This window comes from Apodemus sylvaticus, chromosome 1 (assembly GCF_947179515.1).
Source record: "Apodemus sylvaticus chromosome 1, mApoSyl1.1, whole genome shotgun sequence".
NCBI lineage: Eukaryota > Metazoa > Chordata > Mammalia > Rodentia > Muridae > Apodemus > Apodemus sylvaticus.
In genome coordinates this window covers 152,402,715-152,426,267 of record NC_067472.1, presented here as the reverse complement: position 1 = coordinate 152,426,267, position 23,553 = coordinate 152,402,715, and the positions used below count along the sequence as shown (strand labels likewise).

Here is a 23,553-nt window from a genome sequence, read left to right as displayed (position 1 = left end):
CTGCAATGCCTTTCACAAAGACCTTGTGGGTACTCTGGAGTGCTTGGGTGTTGGGAGAGCAAGGAACTGCCGGCCATTGCTCATTCATTTCTAGGGATCAATCAATCGGCCTAAGCTCCAAACAAGGGAGAACCAGAGGCCCTGATCCTGCTTCTTGTCCCTAAAGCACAGGGCACAAACCATACAGTTCCTCACAGCTCTACCAAGACCTGAGCACATTGAGTTCCTGGAGCAAATTCATGTGTTCCATACCTTTTCTCTAAGGTACCCTTGAGCAAGGCAGCAACAGTTACCAGTTCATCGGATGATCAGTGCGGTGCCATGACCAGTCAACCAATGTTGGTGTGTTCATTTCTTCTGAGTGTCACCACGGGCCCTTGCTGGAAAGGAATGCCACCCTGTGAAGACAGCAAGAGCACATGCCGCCATTTTAGTGGGACCCATGCAAAGCAAGAATGAAGATGAGCTTACTGAGTCCTTTGGGCTTGTCAGATTTTACAGACACCCATAACACTCCTGCTCTTGTCAACCTGTAGGCTTCCTCCATACACATAGGGGCTATGTGTCCACTCTGACCTCGGCTGGGGACATAGCACGCCCTTTGTTGTCAAGTGCTTGCTGGGCCTTCACCTCCATCCAAGGCCTTAAGGATGAAATGTAAGCTGCTCCACTGATGAACCGCAAATTCCAAGATGACCTGAACACCAACCTACTCGACAACAGTTCTCTACTATATTAACAAGAAATTAAGGGCACATGATACAGCATGTAGCAAGAAAATTGCACTAACATGGGCAATCACACTTCTGCTTCAGTATAAAAGGTGAGAATGTGGAGTCAGCTCTGGGGAAATTCACCACAAATATGTCCTTTCAGGGATGTCGATCTGGCCCACATAAGTATCTTCCATCATGGCTCTTATCCTACTCTGACTTCTTCAACTGGCTACTGGAATGAGGCAGAAATCAAACAAGTAAACTGATTCTGCTTTCAAGCTCATAAGTAGCAGGCTTTACTGGCCCTGGAACAACATATATCTCTGACTTTCTGTATCTCTCTCTCAATATTTTTCTCTAGCTCTCTCTCCATCTTTGTCTCTGTCTCTTGGTGTGTGTATGTTATGAGTGTGTGTGTATAGAGGTGCGTATGTGGGGGTTTGTGGGGGGGTGTTTGTCTGTGTTTCTTTGTGTGTGTTTCTGTGTGGCTCTCTCACTTTCCTTGATAAGCTCTCAGTGGTGGTTTCATGCCTCTTTGGTCCATCTTTTGTCTTTTCTTTTGTCTCTTGTGAATAGTTCGTCTTTCATGGGACCACCATAGTTTATCTGCTATGCAATGATTTTTCCTTGCTGAATAGAATTATCACGACAAACCCCTCAGTGCACCAACAGAGGAATGCCACATTGGGACTTAGATCCTCTAATCCATGGTGCAAATTGACTCATGGCCATAAATTTAATCAACTATGCCACCTCCATTTAAAAATTCCAGTTTTTTTTGAAAGTGCCAATGAACATTGGTCTGAAGCTAGGTTTCAAGGATATCCTGAGACCCATTGAGCATCTCCTCCTATGAACAGCTAGCAATTGGCTTTAAGGTAGATTTAAATCACTATCTCAGAAAATATAATAGTACCATGATCCATGAGTTGTAGTTTTGAAGGAATATCGTTCCGGTATTTTCTCATAAGCCTATCATTGTGAGCAGATCTCAAGGATCTGTAACTTTGACATTGTGAAGGAGGCCTGGAACAATGTGGAAAGATATCAAGAGATATCGCAAACACACGATTTAACGGATATCTCCACCACACTATTTAAGACAAATGCATTCATTAAATGTGGAGGTTCCTGCCCAATCTCCCTCCACACATCAATTTCAGTCACAGGTCTGCAAATCTCATGCTTTGACTTGAGTCCACCAATGGCTCATGAATCCAGGGACATAAGGAATTGTGTCAATCAGGTGGAACCTTACAGGAGACATGTCTAGCATCATCTCTAATTGTTCAACCTTGCTCTATTTCTAAGCTATTTGCGTGGGAATCTTGCAGACTTCAGGCCACAAAGTCCCCTATTGTCCACTTTAATCTTCCACAGTCTATAAAAGTGCCCAAGCTATGCTACTCAATCAGGCTACACTTCTCCTGCAGCCTGCACTCCATTGTCTCTCTGCCTGGCAACACAAGTGTGTTATCATTCATGTCAGCATTTCAGAAAAAACTCAAACCCATATGAAGAGCCAAACTTTGGTGCCAAACCTATTCCTTCTGCTTCAAATTCCAGTGTCCTTTAGGGCTGCAGAACACTCCTTGAGCAAGCAGCTCTAACTTCTACGTCCCTGCCAAGAATGTCATCAAAAGCTACGGGAGGAAGCCACAAGAACAAAAGGGCCTGCCATGGCCTCGGCCATGGTTTCCTGAGGAGTAGGACAAGCACATACCCATTTTTAGTGTGTCTGGCTAAAGCCCGAGGAAGCAAGGGCAAAGGGGTGCTTGGCCTGCCTGTTTCTGATGCCCATGGGACCTGGAGGACCCCAGGTGCCGGACCTCAGTTTCGATGAGAGTTGCGGTACTGAGTTTTCACTCATTTTGTTCAGCTTTTCCAAGGAATGTTTGACTGGGAATCATCATCGATCCAAGCACTCTGCAGTGCCTTTCACAAAGACCTTGTGGGTACTCTGGAGTGCTTGGGTGTTGGGAGAGCAAGGAACTGCCGGCCATTGCCCATTCATTTCTAGGGATCAATCAATCGGCCTAAGCTCCAAACAAGGGAGAACCAGAGGCCCTGATCCTGCTTCTTGTCCCTAAAGCACAGGGCACAAACCATACAGTTCCTCACAGCTCTACCAAGACCTGAGCACATTGAGTTCCTGGAGCAAATTCATGTGTTCCATACCTTTTCTCTAAGGTACCCTTGAGCAAGGCAGCAACAGTTAGCCAGTTCATCGGATGATCAGTGCGGTGCCATGACCAGTCAACCAATCTTGGTGTGTTCATTTCTTCTGAGTGTCACCAGGGGCCCTTGCTGGAAAGGAATGCCACCCTGTGAAGACAGCAAGAGCACATGCCGCCATTTTAGTGGGACCCATGCAAAGCAAGAATGAAGATGAGCTTACTGAGTCCTTTGGGCTTGTCAGATTTTACAGACACCCATAACACTCCTGCTCTTGTCAACCTGTAGGCTTCCTCCATACACATAGGGGCTATGTGTCCACTCTGACCTCGGCTGGGGACATAGCATGCCCTTTGTTGTCAAGTGCTTGCTTGGCCTTCACCTCCATCCAAGGCCTTAAGGATGAAATGTAAGCTGCTCCACTGATGAACCGCAAATTCCAAGATGACCTGAACACCAACCTACTCGACAACAGTTCTCTACTATAGTCACAAGAAATTAAGGGCACATGATACAGCATGTAGCAAGAAAATTGCACTAACATGGGCAATCACACTTCTGCTTCAGTATAAAAGGTGAGTATGTGGAGTCGGCTCTGGGGAAATTCACCACAAATATGTCCTTTCAGGGATGTCGATCTGGTCCACATAAGTATCTTCCATCATGGCTCTTATCCTACTCTGACTTCTTCAACTGGCTACGGGAATGAGGCAGAAATCAAACAAGTAAAATGATTCTGCTTTCAAGCTCATAAGTAGCAGGCTTTACTGGCCCTGGAACAACATATATCTCTGACTTTCTGTATCTCTCTCTCAATATTTTTCTCTAGCTCTCTCTCCATCTTTGTCTCTGTCTCTTGGTGTGTGTATGTTATGAGTGTGTGTGTATAGAGGTGCGTATGTGGGGGTTTGTGGGGGGATGTTTGTCTGTGTTTCTTTGTGTGTGTTTCTGTGTGGCTCTCTCACTTTCCTTGATAAGCTCTCAGTGGTGGTTTCATGCCTCTTTGGTCCATCTTTTGTCTTCTCTTTTGTCTCTTGTGAATAGTTCGTCTTTCATGGGACCACCATAGTTTATCTTCTATGCAATGATTTTTCCTTGCTGAAAAGAATTATCACGACAAACCCTTCAGTAGCACCAACAGAGGCATGCCACATTGGGACTTAGATCCTCTAATCCATGGTGCAAATTGACTCATGGCCATAAATTTAATCAACTATGCCACCTCCATTTAAAAATTCCAGTTTTTTTTGAAAGTGCCAATGAACATTGGTCTGAAGCTAGGTTTCAAGGATATCCTGAGACCCATTGAGCATCTCCTCCTATGAACAACTAGCAATTGGCTTTAAGGTAGATTTAAATCACTATCTCAGAAAATATAATAGTACCATGATCCATGAGTTGTAGTTTTGAAGGAAGATCGTTCCGGTATTTTCTCATAAGCCTACCATTGTGAGCAGATCTCAAGGATCTGTAACTTTGACATTGTGAAGGAGGCCTGGAACAATGTGGAAAGATATCAAGGGATATCGCAAACTCACGATTTAACGGATATCTCCACGACACTATTTAAGACAAATGCATTCATTAAATGTGGAGGTTCCTGCCCAATCTCCCTCCACACATCAATTTCAGTCACAGGTCTGCAAATCTCATGCTTTGACTTGAGTCCACCAACGGCTCATGAATCTAGGGACATAAGGAATTGTGTCAATCAGGTGGAACCTTACAGGAGACATGTCTAGCATCATCTCTAATTGATCAACCTTGCTCTATTTCTAAGCTATTTGCGTGGGAATCTTGCAGACTTCAGGCCACAAAGTCCCCTCTTGTCCACTTTAATCTTCCACAGTCTATAAAAGTGCCCAAGCTATGCTACTCAATCAGGCTACACTTCTCCTGCAGCCTGCAATCCATTGTCTCTCTGCCTGGCAACACAAGTGTGTTATCATTCATGTCAGCATTTCAGAAAAGCCTCAAACCCATATGAAGAGCCAAACTTTGGTGCCAAACCTATTCCTTCTGCTTCAAATTCCAGTGTCCTTTAGGGCTGCACAACACTCCTTGAGCAAGCGGCTCTACCTTCTAAGTCCCTGCCAAGAATGTCATCAAAAGCTACGGGAGGAAGCCACAAGAACAAAAGGGCCTGCCATGGCCTCGGCCATGGTTTCCTGAGGAGTAGGACAAGCACATACCCATTTTTAGTGTGTCTGGCTAAAGCCTGAGGAAGCAAGGGCAAAGGGGTGCTTGGCCTGCCTGTTTCTGATGCCCATAGGACCTGGAGGACCCCAGGTGCCGGACCTCAGTTTCGATGAGAGTTGCGGTACTGAGTTTTCACTCATTTTGTTCAGCTTTTCCAAGGAATGTTTGACTGGGAATCATCATCGATCCAAGCACTCTGCAGTGCCTTTCACAAAGACCTTGTGGGTACTCTGGAGTGCTTGGGTGTTGGGAGAGCAAGGAACTGCCGGCCATTGCCCATTCATTTCTAGGGATCAATCAATCGGCCTAAGCTCCAAACAAGGGAGAACCAGAGGCCCTAATCCTGCTTCGTGTCCCTAAAGCACAGGGCACAAACCGTACCGTTCCTCACAGCTCTACCAAGACCTGAGCACATTGAGTTCCTGGAGCAAATTCATGTGTTCCTTACCTTTTCTCTAAGGTACCCTTGAGCAAGGCAGCAACAGTTAGCCAGTTCATCGGATGATCAGTGCGGTGCCATGACCACTCATCCAATGTTGGTGTGTTCATTTCTTCTGAGTGTCACCACGGGCCCTTGCTGGAAAGGAATGCCACCCTGTGAAGACAGCAAGAGCACATGCCGCCATTTTAGTGGGACCCATGCAAAGCAAGAATGAAGATGAGCTTACTGAGTCCTTTGGGCTTGTCAGATTTTACAGACACCCATAACACTCCTGCTCTTGTCAATCTGTAGGCTTCCTCCATACACATAGGGGCTATGTGTCCACTCTGACCTCGGCTGGGGACATAGCACGCCCTTTGTTATCAAGTGCTTGCTGGGCCTTCACCTCCATCCAAGGCCTTAAGGATGAAATGTGAGCTGCTCCACTGCTGAACCGCAAATTCCAAGATGACCTGAACACCAACCTACTCGACAACAGTTCTCTACTATATTAACAAGAAATTAAGGGCACATGATACAGCATGTAGCAAGAAAATTGCACTAACATGGGCAATCACGCTTCTGCTTCAGTATAAAAGGTGAAAATGTGGTGTCGGCTCTGGGGAAATTCACCACAAATATGTCCTTTCAGGGATGTCGATCTGGTCCACATAAGTATCTTTCATCATGGCTCTTATCCTACTCTGACTTCTTCAACTGGCTACTGGAATGAGGCAGAAATCAAACAAGTAAACTGATTCTGCTTTCAAGCTCATAAGTAGCAGGCTTTACTGGCCCTGGAACAACATATATCTCTGACTCTCTGTATCTCTCTCTCAATATTTTTCTCTAGCTCTCTCTCCATCTTTGTATCTGTCTCTTGGTGTGTGTATGTTATGAGTGTGTGTGTATAGTGGTGCGTATGTGGGGGTTTGTGGGGGGGTGTTTGTCTGTGTTTCTTTGTGTGTGTTTCTGTGTGGCTCTCTCACTTTCCTTGATAAGCTCTCAGTGGTGGTTTCATGCCTCTTTGGTCCATCTTTTGTCTTCTCTTTTGTCTCTTGTGAATAGTTCATCTTTCATTGGACCACCATAGTTTATCTGCTATGCAATGATTTTTCCTTGCTGAAAAGAATTATCACGACAAACCCCTCAGTAGCACCAACAGAGGCATGCCACATTGGGACTTAGATCCTCTAATCCATGGTGCAAATTGACTCATGGCCATAAATTTAATCAACTATGCCACCTCCATTTAAAAATTCCAGTTTTTCTTTGAAAGTGCCAATGAACATTGGTCTGAAGCTAGGTTTCAAGGATATCCTGAGACCCATTGAGCATTTCCTCCTATGAACACCTAGCAATTGGCTTTAAGGTAGATTAAAATCACTATCTCAGAAAATATAATAGTACCATGATCCATGAGTTTGTAGTTTTGAAGGAAGATCGTTCCGGTATTTTCTCATAAGCCTACCATTGTGAGCAGATCTCAATGATCTGTAACTTTGACATTGTGAAGGAGGCCTGGAACAATGTGGAAAGATATCAAGGGATATCTCAAACACCCGATTTAACGGATATCTCCACCACACTATTTAAGACAAATGCATTCACTAAATGTGGAGGTTCCTGCCCAATCTCCCTCCACACATCAATTTCAGTCACTGGTCTGCAAATCTCATGCTTTGACTTGAGTCCACCAACGGCTCATGAATTTAGGGACATAAGGAATTGTGTCAATCAGGTGGAACCTTACAGGAGACATGTCTAGCATCATCTCTAATTGATCAACCTTGCTCTATTTCTAAGCTATTTGCGTGGGAATCTTGCAGACTTCAGGCCACAAAGTCCCCTCTTGTCCACTTTAAACTTCCACAGTCTATAAAAGTGCCCAAGCTATGCTACTCAATCAGGCTACACTTCTCCTGCAGCCTGCACTCCATTGTCTCTCTGCCTGGCAACACAAGTGTGTTATCATTCATGTCAGCATTTCAGAAAAGCCTCAAACCCATATGAAGAGCCAAACTTTGGTGCCAAACCTATTCCTTCTGCTTCAAATTCCAGTGTCCTTTAGGGCTGCACAACACTCCTTGAGCAAGCGGCTCTACCTTCTAAGTCCCTGCCAAGAATGTCATCAAAAGCTACCGGAGCAAGCCACAAGAACAAAAGGGCCTGCCATGGCCTCGGCCATGGTTTCCTGAGGAGTAGGACAAGCACATACCCATTTTTATTGTGTCTGGCTAAAGCCCGAGGAAGCAAGGGCAAAGGGGTGCTTGGCCTGCCTGTTTCTGATGCCCATAGGACCTGGAGGACCCCAGGTGCCGGACCTCAGTTTCGATGAGAGTTGCGGTACTGAGTTTTCACTCATTTTGTTCAGCTTTTCCAAGGAATGTTTGACTGGGAATCATCATCGATCCAAGCACTCTGCAGTGCCTTTCACAAAGACCTTGTGGGTACTCTGGAGTGCTTGGGTGTTGGGAGAGCAAGGAACTGCCGGCCATTGCCCATTCATTTCTAGGTATCAATCAATCGGCCTAAGCTCCAAACAAGGGAGAACCAGAGGCCCTAATCCTGCTTCGTGTCCCTAAAGTACAGGGCACAAACCGTACAGTTCCTCACAGCTCTACCAAGACCTGAGCACATTGACTTCCTGGAGCAAATTCATGTGTTCCTTACCTTTTCTCTAAGGTACCCTTGAGCAAGGCAGCAACAGTTAGCCAGTTCATCGGATGATCAGTGGTGCCATGACCAGTCAACCAATGTTGGTGTGTTCATTTCTTCTGAGTGTCACCACGGGCCCTTGCTGGAAAGGAATGCCACCCTGTGAAGACAGCAAGAGCACATGCCGCCATTTTAGTGGGACCCATGCAAAGCAAGAATGAAGATGAGCTTACTGAGTCCTTTGGGCTTGTCAGATTTTACAGACACCCATAACACTCCTGCTCTTGTCAACCTGTAGGCTTCCTCCATACACATAGGGGCTATGTATCCACTCTGACCTCGGCTGGGGACATAGCACGCCCTTTGTTATCAAGTGCTTGCTGGGCCTTCACCTCCATCCAAGGCCTTAAGGATGAAATGTGAGCTGCTCCACTGATGAACCGCAAATTCCAAGATGACCTGAACACCAACCTACTCGACAACAGTTCTCTACTATATTAACAAGAAATTAAGGGCACATGACACAGCATGTAGCAAGAAAATTGCACTAACATGGGCAATCACGCTTCTGCTTCAGTATAAAAGGTGAGAATGTGGAGTCGGCTCTGGGGAAATTCACCACAAATATGTCCTTTCAGGGATGTCGATCTGGTCCACATAAGTATCTTCCATCATGGCTCTTATCCTACTCTGACTTCTTCAACTGGCTACTGGAATGAGGCAGAAATCAAACAAGTAAACTGATTCTTCTTTTAAGCTCATAAGTAGCAGGCTTTACTGGCCCTGGAACAACATATATCTCTGACTCTCTGTATCTATCTCTCAATATTTTTCTCTAGCTCTCTCTCCATCTTTGTATCTGTCTCTTGGTGTGTGTATGTTATGAGTGTGTGTGTATAGAGGTGCATATGTGGGGGTTTGTGGGGGGGGTGTTTGTCTGTGTTTCTTTGTGTGTGTTTCTGTGTGGCTCTCTCACTTTCCTTGATAAGCTCTCAGTGGTGGTTTCATGCCTCTTTGGTTCATCTTTTGTCTTCTCTTTTGTCTCTTGTGAATAGTTCGTCTTTCATGGGACCACCATAGTTTATCTGCTATGCAATGATTTTTCCTTGCTGAAAGAATTATCACGACAAACCCCTCAGTAGCACCAACAGAGGCATGCCACATTGGGACTTAGATCCTCTAATCCATGGTGCAAATTGACTCATGGCCATAAATTTAATCAACTATGCCACCTCCATTTAAAAATTCCAGTTTTTCTTTGAAAGTACCAATGAACATTGGTCTGAAGCTAGGTTTCAAGGATATCCTGAGACCCATTGAGCATTTCCTCCTATGAACAGCTAGCAATTGGCTTTAAGGTAGATTAAAATCACTATCTCAGAAAATATAATAGTACCATGATCCATGAGTTTGTAGTTTTGAAGGAAGATCGTTCCGGTATTTTCTCATAAGCCTACCATTGTGAGCAGATCTCAAGGATCTGTAACTTTGACATTGTGAAGGAGGCCTGGAAAAATGTGGAAAGATATCAAGGGATATCTCAAACACCCGATTTAACGGATATCTCCACCACACTATTTAAGACAAATGCATTCATTAAATGTGGAGGTTCCTGCCCAATCTCCCTCCACACATCAATTTCAGTCACAGGTCTGCAAATCTCATGCTTTGACTTGAGTCCACCAATGGCTCATGAATCTAGGGACATAAGGAATTGTGTCAATCAGGTGGAACCTTACAGGAGACATGTCTAGCATCATCTCTAATTGTTCAACCTTGCTCTATTTCTAAGCTATTTGCTTGGGAATCTTGCAGACTTCAGGCCACAAAGTCCCCTCTTGTCCACTTTAATCTTCCACAGTCTATAAAAGTGCCCAAGCTATGCTACTCAATCAGGCTACACTTCTCCTGCAGCCTGCACTCCATTGTCTCTCTGCCTGGCAACACAAGTGTGTTATCATTCATGTCAGCATTTCAGAAAAGCCTCAAACCCATATGAAGAGCCAAACTTTGGTGCCAAACCTATTCCTTCTGCTTCAAATTCCAGTGTCCTTTAGGGCTGCACAACACTCCTTGAGCAAGCGGCTCTACCTTCTAAGTCCCTGCCAAGAATGTCATCAAAAGCTACGGGAGGAAGCCACAAGAACAAAAGGGCCTGCCATGGCCTCGGCCATGGTTTCCTGAGGAGTAGGAGAAGCACATACCCATTTTTAGTGTGTCTGGCTAAAGCCCGAGGAAGCAAGGGCAAAGGGGTGCTTGGCCTGCCTGTTTCTGATGCCCATAGGACCTGGAGGACCCCAGGTGCCGGACCTCAGTTTCGATGAGAGTTGCGGTACTGAGTTTTCACTCATTTTGTTCAGCTTTTCCAAGGAATGTTTGACTGGGAATCATCATCAATCCAAGCACTCTGCAGTGCCTTTCACAAAGACCTTGTGGGTACTCTGGAGTGCTTGGGTGTTGGGAGAGCAAGGAACTGCCGGCCATTGCCCATTCATTTTTAGGGATCAAACAATCGGCCTAAGCTCCAAACAAGGGAGAACCAGAGGCCCTAATCCTGCTTCGTGTCCCTAAAGCACAGGGCACAAACCGTACCGTTCCTCACAGCTCAACCAAGACCTGAGCACATTGAGTTCCTGGAGCAAATTCATGTGTTCCTTACCTTTTCTCTAAGGTACCCTTGAGCAAGGCAGCAACAGTTAGCCAGTTCATCGGATGATCAGTGCGGTGCCATGACCAGTCAACCAATGTTGGTGTGTTCTTTTCTTCTGAGTGTCACCACGGGCCCTTGCTGGAAAGGAATGCCACCCTGTGAAGACAGCAAGAGCACATGCCGCCATTTTAGTGGGACCCATGCAAAGCAAGAATTAAGATGAGATTACTGAGTCCTTTGGGCTTGTCAGATTTTACAGACACCCATAACACTCCTGCTCTTGTCAACCTGTAGGCTTCCTCAATACACATATGGGCTATGTGTCCACTCTGACCTCGGCTGGGGACATAGCACGCCCTTTGTTATCAAGTGCTTGCTGTGCCTTCACCTCCATCCAAGGCCTTAAGGATGAAATGTGAGCTGCTCCACTGATGAACCGCAAATTCCAAGATGACCTGAACACCAACCTACTCGACAACAGTTCTCTACTATATTAACAAGAAATTAAGGGCACATGATACAGCATGTAGCAAGAAAATTGCACTAACATGGGCAATCACGCTTCTGCTTCAGTATAAAAGGTGAGAATGTGGAGTCGGCTCTGGGGAAATTCACCACAAATATGTCCTTTCAGGGAAGTCGATCTGGTCCACATAAGTATCTTCCATCATGGCTCTTATCCTACTCTGACTTCTTCAACTGGCTACTGGAATGAGGCAGAAATCAAACAAGTAAACTGATTCTGCTTTCAAGCTCATAAGTAGCAGGCTTTACTGGCCATGGAACAACATATATCTCTGACTCTCTGTATCTCTCTCTCAATATTTTTCTCTAGCTCTCTCTCCATCTTTGTATCTGTCTCTTGGTGTGTGTATGTTATGAGAGTGTGTGTATAGAGGTGCATATGTGGGGGTTTGTGGGGGGGGTGTTTGTCTGTGTTTCTTTGTGTGTGTTTCTGTGTGGCGCTCTCACTTTCCTTGATAAGCTCTCAGTGGTGGTTTCATGCCTCTTTGGTCCATCTTTTGTCTTCTCTTTTGTCTCTTGTGAATAGTTCGTCTTTCATGGGACCACCATAGTTTATCTGCTATGCAATGATTTTTCCTTGCTGAAAAGAATTATCACGACAAACCCCTCAGTAGCACCAACAGAGGCATGCCACATTGGGACTTAGATCCTCTAATCCATGGTGCAAATTGACTCATGGCCATAAATTTAATCAACTATGCCACCTCCATTTAAAAATTCCAGTTTTTCTTTGAAAGTGCCAATGAACATTGGTCTCAAGCTAGGTTTCAAGGATATCCTGAGACCCATTGAGCATTTCCTCCTATGAACAGCTATCAATTGGCTTTAAGGTAGATTTAAATCACTATCTCAGAAAATATAATAGTACCATGATCCATGAGTTTGTAGTTTTGAAGGAAGATCGTTCCGGTATTTTCTCATAAGCCTACCATTGTGAGCAGATCTCAAGGATCTGTAACTTTGACATTGTGAAGGAGGCCTGGAACAATGTGGAAAGATATCAAAGGATATCGCAAACACCCGATTTAACGGATATCTCCACCACACTATTTAAGACAAATGCATTCATTAAATGTGGAGGTTCCTGCCCAATCTCCCTCCACACATCAATTTCAGTCACAGATCTGCAAATCTCATGCTTTGACTTGAGTCTACCAACGGCTCATGAATCTAGGGACATAAGGAATTGTGTCAATCAGGTGGAACCTTACAGGAGACATGTCTAGCATCATCTCTAATTGATCAACCTTGCTCTATTTCTAAGCTATTTGCGTGGGAATCTTGCAGACTTCAGGCCACAAAGTCCCCTCTTGTCCACTTTAATCTTCCACAGTCTATAAAAGTGCCCAAGCTATGCTACTCAATCAGGCTACACTTCTCCTGCAGCCTGCACTCATTGTCTCTCTGCCTGGCAACACAAGTGTGTTATCATTCATGTCAGCATTTCAGAAAAGCCTCAAACCCATATGAAGAGCCAAACTTTGGTGCCAAACCTATTCCTTTTGCTTCAAATTCCAGTGTCCTTTAGGGCTGCACAACACTCCTTGAGCAAGCGGCTCTACCTTCTAAGTCCCTGCCAAGAATGTCATCAAAAGCTACGGGAGGAAGCCACAAGAACAAAAGGGCCTGCCATGGCCTCGGCCATGGTTTCCTGAGGAGTAGGACAAGCACATACCCATTTTTAGTGTGTCTGGCTAAAGCCCGAGGAAGCAAGGGCAAAGGGGTGCTTGGCCTGCCTGTTTCTGATGCCCATAGGACCTGGAGGACCCCAGGTGCCGGACCTCAGTTTCGATGAGAGTTGCGGTACTGAGTTTTCACTCATTTTGTTCAGCTTTTCCAAGGAATGTTTGACTGAGAATCATCATCGATCCAAGCACTCTGCAGTGCCTTTCACAAAGACCTTGTGGGTACTCTGGAGTGCTTGGGTGTTGGGAGAGCAAGGAACTGCCGGCCATTGCCCATTCATTTCTAGGGATCAATCAATCGGCCTAAGCTCCAAACAAGGGAGAACCAGAGGCCCTAATCCTGCTTCGTGTCCCTAAAGCACAGGGCACAAACCGTACCGTTCCTCACAGCTCTACCAAGACCTGAGCACATTGAGTTCCTGGAGCAAATTCATGTGTTCCTTACCTTTTCTCTAAGGTACCCTTGAGCAAGGCAGCAACAGTTAGCCAGTTCATCGGATGATCAGTGCGGTGCCATGACCAGTCAACCAATGTTGGTGTGTTCATTTCTTCTGAGTGTCACCACGGGCCCTTGCTGGAAAGGAATGCCACCCTGTGAAGACAGCAAGAGCACATGCCGCCATTTTAGTGGGACCCATGCAAAGCAAGAATGAAGATGAGCTTACTGAGTCCTTTGGGCTTGTCAGATTTTATAGACACCCATAACACTCCTGCTCTTGTCAACCTGTAGGCTTCCTCCATACACATAGGGGCTATGTGTCCACTCTGACCTCGGCTGGGGACATAGCACGCCCTTTGTTATCAAGTGCTTGCTGGGCCTTCACCTCCATCCAAGGCCTTAAGGATGAAATGTGAGCTGCTCCACTGATGAACCGCAAATTCCAAGATGACCTGAACACCAACCTACTCGACAACAGTTCTCTACTATATTAACAAGAAATTAAGGGCACATGACACAGCATGTAGCAAGAAAATTGCACTAACATGGGCAATCACGCTTCTGCTTCAGTATAAAAGGTGAGAATGTGGAGTCGGCTCTAGGGAAATTCAGCACAAATATGTCCTTTCAGGGATGTCGATCTGGTCCACATAAGTATCTTCCATCATGGCTCTTATCCTACTCTGACTTCTTCAACTGGCTACTGGAATGAGGCAGAAATCACACAAGTAAACTGATTCTGCTTTCAAGCTCATAAGTAGCAGGCTTTACTGGCCCTGGAACAACATATATCTCTGATTCTCTGTATCTCTCTCTCAATATTTTTCTCTAGATCTCTCTCCATCTTTGTATCTGTCTGTTGGTGTGTGTATGTTATGAGTGTATTTGTATAGAGGTGCGTATGTGGGGGTTTGTGGGGGGGTGTTTGTCTGTGTTTCTTTGTGCGTGTTTCTGTGTGGCTCTCTCACTTTCCTTGATAAGCTCTCAGTGGTGGTTTCATGCCTCTTTGGTCCATCTTTTGTCTTCTCTTTTGTCTCTTGTGAATAGTTCGTCTTTCATGGGACCACCATAGTTTATCTGCTATGCAATGATTTTTCCTTGCTGAAAAGAATTATCACGACAAACCCCTCAGTAGCACCAACAGAGGCATGCCACATTGGGACTTAAATCCTCTAATCCATGGTGCAAATTGACTCATGGCCATAAAATTAATCAACTATGCCACCTCCATTTAAAAATTCCAGTTTTTCTTTGAAAGTGCCAATGAACATTGGTCTCAAGCTAGGTTTCAAGGATATCCTGAGACCCATTGAGCATTTCCTCCTATGAACAGCTAGCAATTGGCTTTAAGGTAGATTAAAATCACTATCTCAGAAAATATAATAGTACCATGATCCATGAGTGTGTAGTTTTGAAGGAAGATCGTTCCGGTATTTTCTCATAAGCCTACCATTGTGAGCAGATCTCAAGGATCTGTAACTTTGACATTGTGAAGGAGGCCTGGAACAATGTGGAAAGATATCAAGGGATATCTCAAACACCCGATTTAACGGATATCTCCACCACACTATTTAAGACAAATGCATTCATTAAATGTGGAGGTTCCTGCCCAATCTCCCTCCACACATCAATTTCAGTCACAGATCTGCAAATCTCATGCTTTGACTTGAGTCCACCAACGGCTCATGAATCTAGGGACATAAGGAATTGTGTCAATCAGGTGGAACCTTACAGGAGACATGTCTAGCATCATCTCTAATTGATCAACCTTGCTCTATTTCTAAGCTATTTGCGTGGGAATCTTGCAGACTTCAGGCCACAAAGTCCCCTCTTGTCCACTTTAATCTTCCACAGTCTATAAAAGTGCCCAAGCTATGCTACTCAATCAGGCTACACTTCTCCTGCAGCCTGCACTCATTGTCTCTCTGCCTGGCAACACAAGTGTGTTATCATTCATGTCAGCATTTCAGAAAAGCCTCAAACCCATATGAAGAGCCAAACTTTGGTGCCAAACCTATTCCTTCTGCTTCAAATTCCAGTGTCCTTTAGGGCTGCACAACACTCCTTGAGCAAGCGGCTCTACCTTCTAAGTCCCTGCCAAGAATGTCATCAAAAGCTACGGGAGGAAGCCACAAGAACAAAAGGGCCTGCCATGGCCTCGGCCATGGTTTCCTGAGGAGTAGGACAAGCACATACCCATTTTTAGTGTGTCTGGCTAAAGCCCGAGGAAGCAAGGGCAAAGGGGTGCTTGGCCTGCCTGTTTCTGATGCCCATAGGACCTGGAGGACCCCAGGTGCCGGACCTCAGTTTCGATGAGAGTTGCGGTACTGAGTTTTCACTCATTTTGTTCAGCTTTTCCAAGGAATGTTTGACTGAGAATCATCATCGATCCAAGCACTCTGCAGTGCCTTTCACAAAGACCTTGTGGGTACTCTGGAGTGCTTGGGTGTTGGGAGAGCAAGGAACTGCCGGCCATTGCCCATTCATTTCTAGGGATCAATCAATCGGCCTAAGCTCCAAACAAGGGAGAACCAGAGGCCCTAATCCTGCTTCGTGTCCCTAAAGCACAGGGCACAAACCGTACCGTTCCTCACAGCTCTACCAAGACCTGAGCACATTGAGTTCCTGGAGCAAATTCATGTGTTCTTTACCTTTTCTCTAAGGTACCCTTGAGCAAGGCAGCAACAGTTAGCCAGTTCATCGGATGATCAGTGCGGTGCCATGACCAGTCAACCAATGTTGGTGTGTTCATTTCTTCTGAGTGTCACCACGGGCCCTTGCTGGAAAGGAATGCCACCCTGTGAAGACAGCAAGAGCACATGCCGCCATTTTAGTGGGACCCATGCAAAGCAAGAATGAAGATGAGCTTACTGAGTCCTTTGGGCTTGTCAGATTTTACAGACACCCATAACACTCCTGCTCTTGTCAACCTGTAGGCTTCCTCCATACACATAGGGGCTATGTGTCCACTCTGACCTCGGCTGGGGACATAGCACGCCCTTTGTTATCAAGTGCTTGCTGGGCCTTCACCTCCATCCAAGGCCTTAAGGATGAAATGTGAGCTGCTCCACTGATGAACCACAAATTCCAAGATGACCTGAACACCAACCTACTCGACAACAGTTCTCTACTATATTAACAAGAAATTAAGGGCACATGATACAGCATGTAGCAAGAAAATTGCACTAACATGGGCAATCACACTTCTGCTTCAGGATAAAAGGTGAGAATGTGGAGTCGGCTCTGGGGAAGTTCACCACAAATATGTCCTTTCAGGGATGTCGATCTGGCCCACATAAGTATCTTCCATCATGGCTCTTATCCTACTCTGACTTCTTCAACTGGCTACTGGAATGAGGCAGAAAATAAACAAGTAAACTGATTCTGCTTTCAAGCTCATAAGTAGCAGGCTTTACTGGCCCTGGAACAACATATCTCTCTGACTCTCTGTATCTCTCTCTCAATATTTTTTTCTAGCTCTCTCTCCGTCTTTGTCTCTGTCTCTTGGTGTGTGTATGTTATGAGTGTGTGTGTATAGAGGTGCGTATGTGGGGTTTTGTGGGGGGGTGTTTGTCTGTGTTTCTTTGTGTGTGTTTCTGTGTGGCTCTCTCACTTTCCTTGATAAGCTCTCAGTGGTGGTTTCATGCCTCTTTGGTCCATCTTTTGTCTTCTCTTTTGTCTCTTGTGAATAGTTCGTCTTTCATGTGACCACCATAGTTTATCTGCTATGCAATGATTTTTCCTTGCTGAAAAGAATTATCACGACAAACCCCTCAGTAGCACCAACAGAGGCATGCCACATTGGGACTTAGATCCTCTAATCCATGGTGCAAATTGACTCATGGCCATAAATTTAATCAACTATGCAACCTCCATTTAAAAATTCCAGTTTTTCTTTGAAAGTGCCAATGAACATTGGTCTCAAGCTAGGTTTCAAGGATATCCTCAGACCCATTGAGCATTTCCTCCTATGAACAGCTAGCAATTGGCTTTAAGGTAGATTTAAATCACTATCTCAGAAAATATAATAGTACCATGATCCATGAGTTTGTAGTTTTGAAGGAATATCATTCCGGTATTTTCATATAAGCCTACCATTGTGAGCAGATCTCAAGGATCTGTAACTTTGACATTGTGAAGGAGGCCTGGAACAATGTGGAAAGATATCAAGGGATATCTCAAACACCCAATTTAATGGATATCTCCACCACACAATTTAAGACAAATGCATTCATTAAATGTGGAGGTTCCTGCCCAATCTCCCTCCACACATCAATTTCAGTCACAGGTCTGCAAATCTCATGCTTTGACTTGAGTCCACCAACGGCTCATGAATCCAGGGACATAAGGAATTGTGTCAATCAGGTGGAACCTTCCAGGAGACATGTCTAGCATCATCTCTAATTGATCAATCTTGCCCTATTTCTAAGCTATTTGCGTGGGAATTTTGCAGACTTCAGGCCAAAAAGTCCACTCTTGTCCACTTTAATCTTCCACAGTCTATAAAAGTGCCCAAGCTATGCTACTCCATCAGGCTACACTTCTCCTGCAGCCTGCACTCCATTGTCTCTCTGCCTGGCAACACAAGTGTGTTATCATTCATGTCAGCATTTCAGAAAAGCCTCAAACCCATATGAAGAGCCAAACTTTGGTGCCAAACCTATTCCTTCTGCTTCAAATTCCAGTGTCCTTTAGGGCTGCACAACACTCCTTGAGCAAGCGGATCTACCTTCTAAGTCCCTGCCAAGAATGTCATCAAAAGCTACGGGCGCAAGCCACAAGAACAAAAGGGCCTGCCATGGCCTCGGCCATGGTTTCCTGAGGAGTAGGACAAGCACATACCCATTTTTAGTGTGTCTGGCTAAAGCTCGAGGAAGCAAGGGCAAAGGGGTGCTTGGCCTGCCTGTTTCTGATGCCCATAGGACCTGGAGGACCCCAGGTGCCGGACCTCAGTTTCGATGAGAGTTGCGGTACTGAGTTTTCACTCATTTTGTTCAGCTTTTCCAAGGAATGTTTGACTGGGAATCATCATCGATCCAAGCACTCTGCAGTGCCTTTCACAAAGACCTTGTGGGTACTCTAGAGTGCTTGGGTGTTGGGAGAGCAAGGAACTGCCGGCCATTGCCCATTCATTTCTAGGGATCAATCAATCGGCCTAAGCTCCAAACGAGGGAGAACCAGAGGCCCTAATCCTGCTTCGTGTCCCTAAAGCACAGGGCACAAACCGGACATTTCCTCCCAGCTCTACCAAGACCTGAGCACATTGAGTTCCTGGAGCAAATTCATGTGTTCCTTACCTTTTCTCTAAGGTACCCTTGAGCAAGGCAGCAACAGTTAGCCAGTTCATCGGATGATCAGTGCAGTGCCATGACCAGTCAACCAATGTTGGTGTGTTCATTTCTTCTGAGTGTCACCACGGGCCCTTGCTGGAAAGGAATGCCACCCTGTGAAGACAGCAAGAGCACATGCCGCCATTTTAGTGGGACCAATGCAAAGCAAGAATGAAGATGAGCTTACTGAGTCCTTTGGGCTTGTCAGATTTTACAGACACCCATAACACTCCTGCTCTTGTCAACCTGTAGGCTTCCTCCATACACATAGGGGCTATGTGTCCACTCTGACCTCGGCTGGGGACATAGCACGCCCTTTGTTATCAAGTGGTTGCTGGGCCTTCACCTCCATCCAAGGCCTTAAGGATGAAATGTGAGCTGCTCCACTGATGAACCGCAAATTCCAAGATGACCTGAACACCAACCTACTCGACGACAGTTCTCTACTATATTAACAAGAAATTAAGGGCACATGATACAGCATGTAGCAAGAAAATTGCACTAACATGGGCAATCACACTTCTGCTTCAGTATAAAAGGTGAGAATGTGGAATCGGCTCTGGGGAAGTTCACCACAAATATGTCCATTCAGGGTTGTCGATCTGGTCCACATAAGTATCTTCCATCATGGCTCTTATCCTACTCTGACTTCTTCAACTGGCTACTGGAATGAGGCAGAAATCAAACAAGAAAACTGATTCTGTTTTCAAGCTCATAAGTAGCAGGCTTTACTGGCCCTGGAACACCATATATCTCTGACTCTCTGTATCTCTCTCTCAATATTTTTCTCTAGCTCTCTCTCCGTCTTTGTCTCTGTCTCTTGGTGTGTGTATGTTATGAGTGTGTGTGTAGAGGTGCGTATGTGGAGGTTTGTGGGGGGCAGGGTTGTCTGTGTTTCTTTGTGTGTGTTTCTGTGTGGCTCTCTCACTTTCCTTGATAAGCTCTCAGTGGTGGTTTCATGCCTCTTTGGTCCATCTTTTGTCTTCTCTTTTGTCTCTTGTGAATAGTTCGTCTTTCATGGGACCACCATAGTTTATCTGCTATGCAATGATTTTTCCTTGCTGAAAAGAATTATCACGACCTACCCCTCAGTAGCACCAACAGAGGCATGCCACATTGGGACTTAGATCCTCTAATCCATGGTGCAAATTGACTCATGGCCATAAATTTAATCACCTATGCAACCTCCATTTAAAAATTCCAGTTTTTCTTTGAGAGTGCCAATGAACATTGGTCTCAAGCTAGGTTTCAAGGATATCCTGAGACCCATTGAGCATTTCCTCCTATGAACAGCTAGCAATTGGCTTTAAGGTAGATTTAAATCACTATCTCAGAAAATATAATAGTACCATGATCCATGAGTTTGTAGTTTTGAAGGAAGATCGTTCCGGTATTTTCTCATATGCCTACCATTGTGAGCAGATATCAAGGATCTGTAACTTTGACATTGTGAAGGAGGCCTGGAACAATGTGGGAAGATATCAAGGGATATCTCAAACACACGATTTAACGGATATCTCCACCACACTATTTAAGACAAATGCATTCATTAAATGTGGAGGTTCTTGCCCAATCTCCCTCCACACATCAATTTCAGTCACAGGTCTGCAAATCTCATGCTTTGACTTGAGTCCACCAACGGCTCATGAATCTAGGGACATAAGGAATTGTGTCAATCAGGTGGAACCTTACAGGAGACATGTCTAGCATCATCTCTAATTGATCAACCTTGCTCTATTTCTAAGCTATTTGCGTGGGAATCTTGCAGACTTCAGGCCACAAAGTCCCCTCTTGTCCACTTTAATCTTCCACAGTCTATAAAAGTGCCCAAGCTATGCTACTCAATCAGGCTACACTTCTCCTGCAGCCTGCACTCATTGTCTCTCTGCCTGGCAACACAAGTGTGTTATCATTCATGTCAGCATTTCAGAAAAGCCTCAAACCCATATGAAGAGCCAAACTTTGGTGCCAAACCTATTCCTTCTGCTTCAAATTCCAGTGTCCTTTAGGGCTGCACAACACTCCTTGAGCAAGCGGCTCTACCTTCTAAGTCCCTGCCAAGAATGTCATCAAAAGCTACGGGAGGAAGCCACAAGAACAAAAGGGCCTGCCATGGCCTCGGCCATGGTTTCCTGAGGAGTAGGACAAGCACATACCCATTTTTAGTGTGTCTGGCTAAAGCCCGAGGAAGCAAGGGCAAAGGGGTGCTTGGCCTGCCTGTTTCTGATGCCCATAGGACCTGGAGGACCCCAGGTGCCGGACCTCAGTTTCGATGAGAGTTGCGGTACTGAGTTTTCACTCATTTTGTTCAGCTTTTCCAAGGAATGTTTGACTGAGAATCATCATCGATCCAAGCACTCTGCAGTGCCTTTCACAAAGACCTTGTGGGTACTCTGGAGTGCTTGGGTGTTGGGAGAGCAAGGAACTGCCGGCCATTGCCCATTCATTTCTAGGGATCAATCAATCGGCCTAAGCTCCAAACAAGGGAGAACCAGAGGCCCTAATCCTGCTTCGTGTCCCTAAAGCACAGGGCACAAACCGTACCGTTCCTCACAGCTCTACCAAAACCTGAGCACATTGAGTTCCTGGAGCAAATTCATGTGTTCCTTACCTTTTCTCTAAGGTACCCTTGAGCAAGGCAGCAACAGTTAGCCAGTTCATCGGATGATCAGTGCGGTGCCATGACCAGTCAACCAATGTTGGTGTGTTCATTTCTTCTGAGTGTCACCACGGGCCCTTGCTGGAAAGGAATGCCACCCTGTGAAGACAGCAAGAGCACATGCCGCCATTTTAGTGGGACCCATGCAAAGCAAGAATGAAGATGAGCTTACTGAGTCCTTTGGGCTTGTCAGATTTTATAGACACCCATAACACTCCTGCTCTTGTCAACCTGTAGGCTTCCTCCATACACATAGGGGCTAAGTGTCCACTCTGACCTCGGCTGGGGACATAGCACACCCTTTGTTATCAAGTGCTTGCTGGGCCTTCACCTCCATCCAAGGCCTTAAGGATGAAATGTGAGCTGCTCCACTGCTGAACCGCAAATTCCAAGATGACCTGAACACCAACCTACTCGACAACAGTTCTCTACTATATTAACAAGAAATTAAGGGCATATGATACAGCATGTAGCAAGAAAATTGCACTAACATGGGCAATCACGCTTCTGCTTCAGTATAAAAGGTGAGAATGTGGAGTCGGCTCTAGGGAAATTCAGCACAAATATGTCCTTTCAGGGATGTCGATCTGGTCCACATAAGTATCTTCCATCATGGCTCTTATCCTACTCTGACTTCTTCAACTGGCTACTGGAATGAGGCAGAAATCAAACAAGTAAACTGATTCTGCTTTCAAGCTCATAAGTAGCAGGCTTTACTGGCCCTGGAACAACATATATCTCTGATTCTCTGTATCTCTCTCTCAATATTTTTCTCTAGATCTCTCTCCATCTTTGTATCTGTCTGTTGGTGTGTGTATGTTATGAGTGTGTGTGTATAGAGGTGCGTATGTGGGGGTTTGTGGGGGGGTGTTTGTCTGTGTTTCTTTGTGCGTGTTTCTGTGTGGCTCTCTCACTTTCCTTGATAAGCTCTCAGTGGTGGTTTCATGCCTCTTTGGTCCATCTTTTGTCTTCTCTTTTGTCTCTTGTGAATAGTTCGTCTTTCATGGGACCACCATAGTTTATCTGCTATGCAATGATTTTTCCTTGCTGAAAAGAATTATCACGACAAACCCCTCAGTAGCACCAACAGAGGCATGCCACATTGGGACTTAGATCCTCTAATCCATGGTGCAAATTGACTCATGGCCATAAATTTAATCAACTATGCAACCTCCATTTAAAAATTCCAGTTTTTCTTTGAAAGTGCCAATGAACATTGGTCTCAAGCTAGGTTTCAAGGATATCCTCAGACCCATTGAGCATTTCCTCCTATGAACAGCTAGCAATTGGCTTTAAGGGAGATTTAAATCACTATCTCAGAAAATATAATAGTACCATGATCCATGAGTTTGTAGTTTTGAAGGAATATCATTCCGGTATTTTCTCATAAGCCTACCATTGTGAGCAGATCTCAAGGATCTGTAACTTTGACATTGTGAAGGAGGCCTGGAACAATGTGGAAAGATATCAAGGGATATCTCAAACACCCAATTTAATGGATATCTCCACCACACAATTTAAGACAAATGCATTCATTAAATGTGGAGGTTCCTGCCCAATCTCCCTCCACACATCAATTTCAGTCACAGGTCTGCAAATCTCATGCTTTGACTTGAGTCCACCAACGGCTCATGAATCCAGGGACATAAGGAATTGTGTCAATCAGGTGGAACCTTCCAGGAGACATGTCTAGCATCATCTCTAATTGATCAATCTTGCCCTATTTCTAAGCTATTTGCGTGGGAATTTTGCAGACTTCAGGCCAAAAAGTCCACTCTTGTCCACTTTAATCTTCCACAGTCTATAAAAGTGCCCAAGCTATGCTACTCCATCAGGCTACACTTCTCCTGCAGCCTGCACTCCATTGTCTCTCTGCCTGGCAACACAAGTGTGTTATCATTCATGTCAGCATTTCAGAAAAGCCTCAAACCCATATGAAGAGCCAAACTTTGGTGCCAAACCTATTCCTTCTGCTTCAAATTCCAGTGTCCTTTAGGGCTGCACAACACTCCTTGAGCAAGCGGCTCTACCTTCTAAGTCCCTGCCAAGAATGTCATCAAAAGCTACGGGCGCAAGCCACAAGAACAAAAGGGCCT

At 45.2% G+C, this 23,553-nt stretch overlaps 8 non-coding genes across 8 annotated transcripts; all 8 read right to left on the bottom strand.

The window, feature by feature from the left end:
• Nucleotides 1–2,541: 2,541 nt before the first annotated feature.
• On the bottom strand, nt 2,542–2,635 carry LOC127677078 (small nucleolar RNA SNORD116). The gene has a single exon (XR_007976480.1). It is a non-coding gene; the product is annotated as a small nucleolar RNA SNORD116 (small nucleolar RNA).
• A 2,550-nt stretch (nt 2,636–5,185) lies between these two features.
• LOC127677076 (small nucleolar RNA SNORD116) lies at nt 5,186–5,279 on the bottom strand. Its single transcript, XR_007976479.1, has one exon. It is a non-coding gene; the product is annotated as a small nucleolar RNA SNORD116 (small nucleolar RNA).
• Nucleotides 5,280–7,831: 2,552 nt separating this feature from the next.
• LOC127677075 (small nucleolar RNA SNORD116) lies at nt 7,832–7,925 on the bottom strand. The gene has a single exon (XR_007976478.1). It is a non-coding gene; the product is annotated as a small nucleolar RNA SNORD116 (small nucleolar RNA).
• A 2,550-nt stretch (nt 7,926–10,475) lies between these two features.
• Nucleotides 10,476–10,569, bottom strand: LOC127676414 (small nucleolar RNA SNORD116). Its single transcript, XR_007975892.1, has one exon. It is a non-coding gene; the product is annotated as a small nucleolar RNA SNORD116 (small nucleolar RNA).
• A 2,552-nt stretch (nt 10,570–13,121) lies between these two features.
• On the bottom strand, nt 13,122–13,215 carry LOC127676405 (small nucleolar RNA SNORD116). Its single transcript, XR_007975883.1, has one exon. It is a non-coding gene; the product is annotated as a small nucleolar RNA SNORD116 (small nucleolar RNA).
• A 2,551-nt stretch (nt 13,216–15,766) lies between these two features.
• LOC127676404 (small nucleolar RNA SNORD116) lies at nt 15,767–15,860 on the bottom strand. The gene has a single exon (XR_007975882.1). It is a non-coding gene; the product is annotated as a small nucleolar RNA SNORD116 (small nucleolar RNA).
• A 2,552-nt stretch (nt 15,861–18,412) lies between these two features.
• Nucleotides 18,413–18,506, bottom strand: LOC127677074 (small nucleolar RNA SNORD116). Its single transcript, XR_007976477.1, has one exon. It is a non-coding gene; the product is annotated as a small nucleolar RNA SNORD116 (small nucleolar RNA).
• A 2,550-nt stretch (nt 18,507–21,056) lies between these two features.
• On the bottom strand, nt 21,057–21,150 carry LOC127676403 (small nucleolar RNA SNORD116). Its single transcript, XR_007975881.1, has one exon. It is a non-coding gene; the product is annotated as a small nucleolar RNA SNORD116 (small nucleolar RNA).
• Between the last annotated feature and the right edge of the window lie 2,403 nt (nt 21,151–23,553).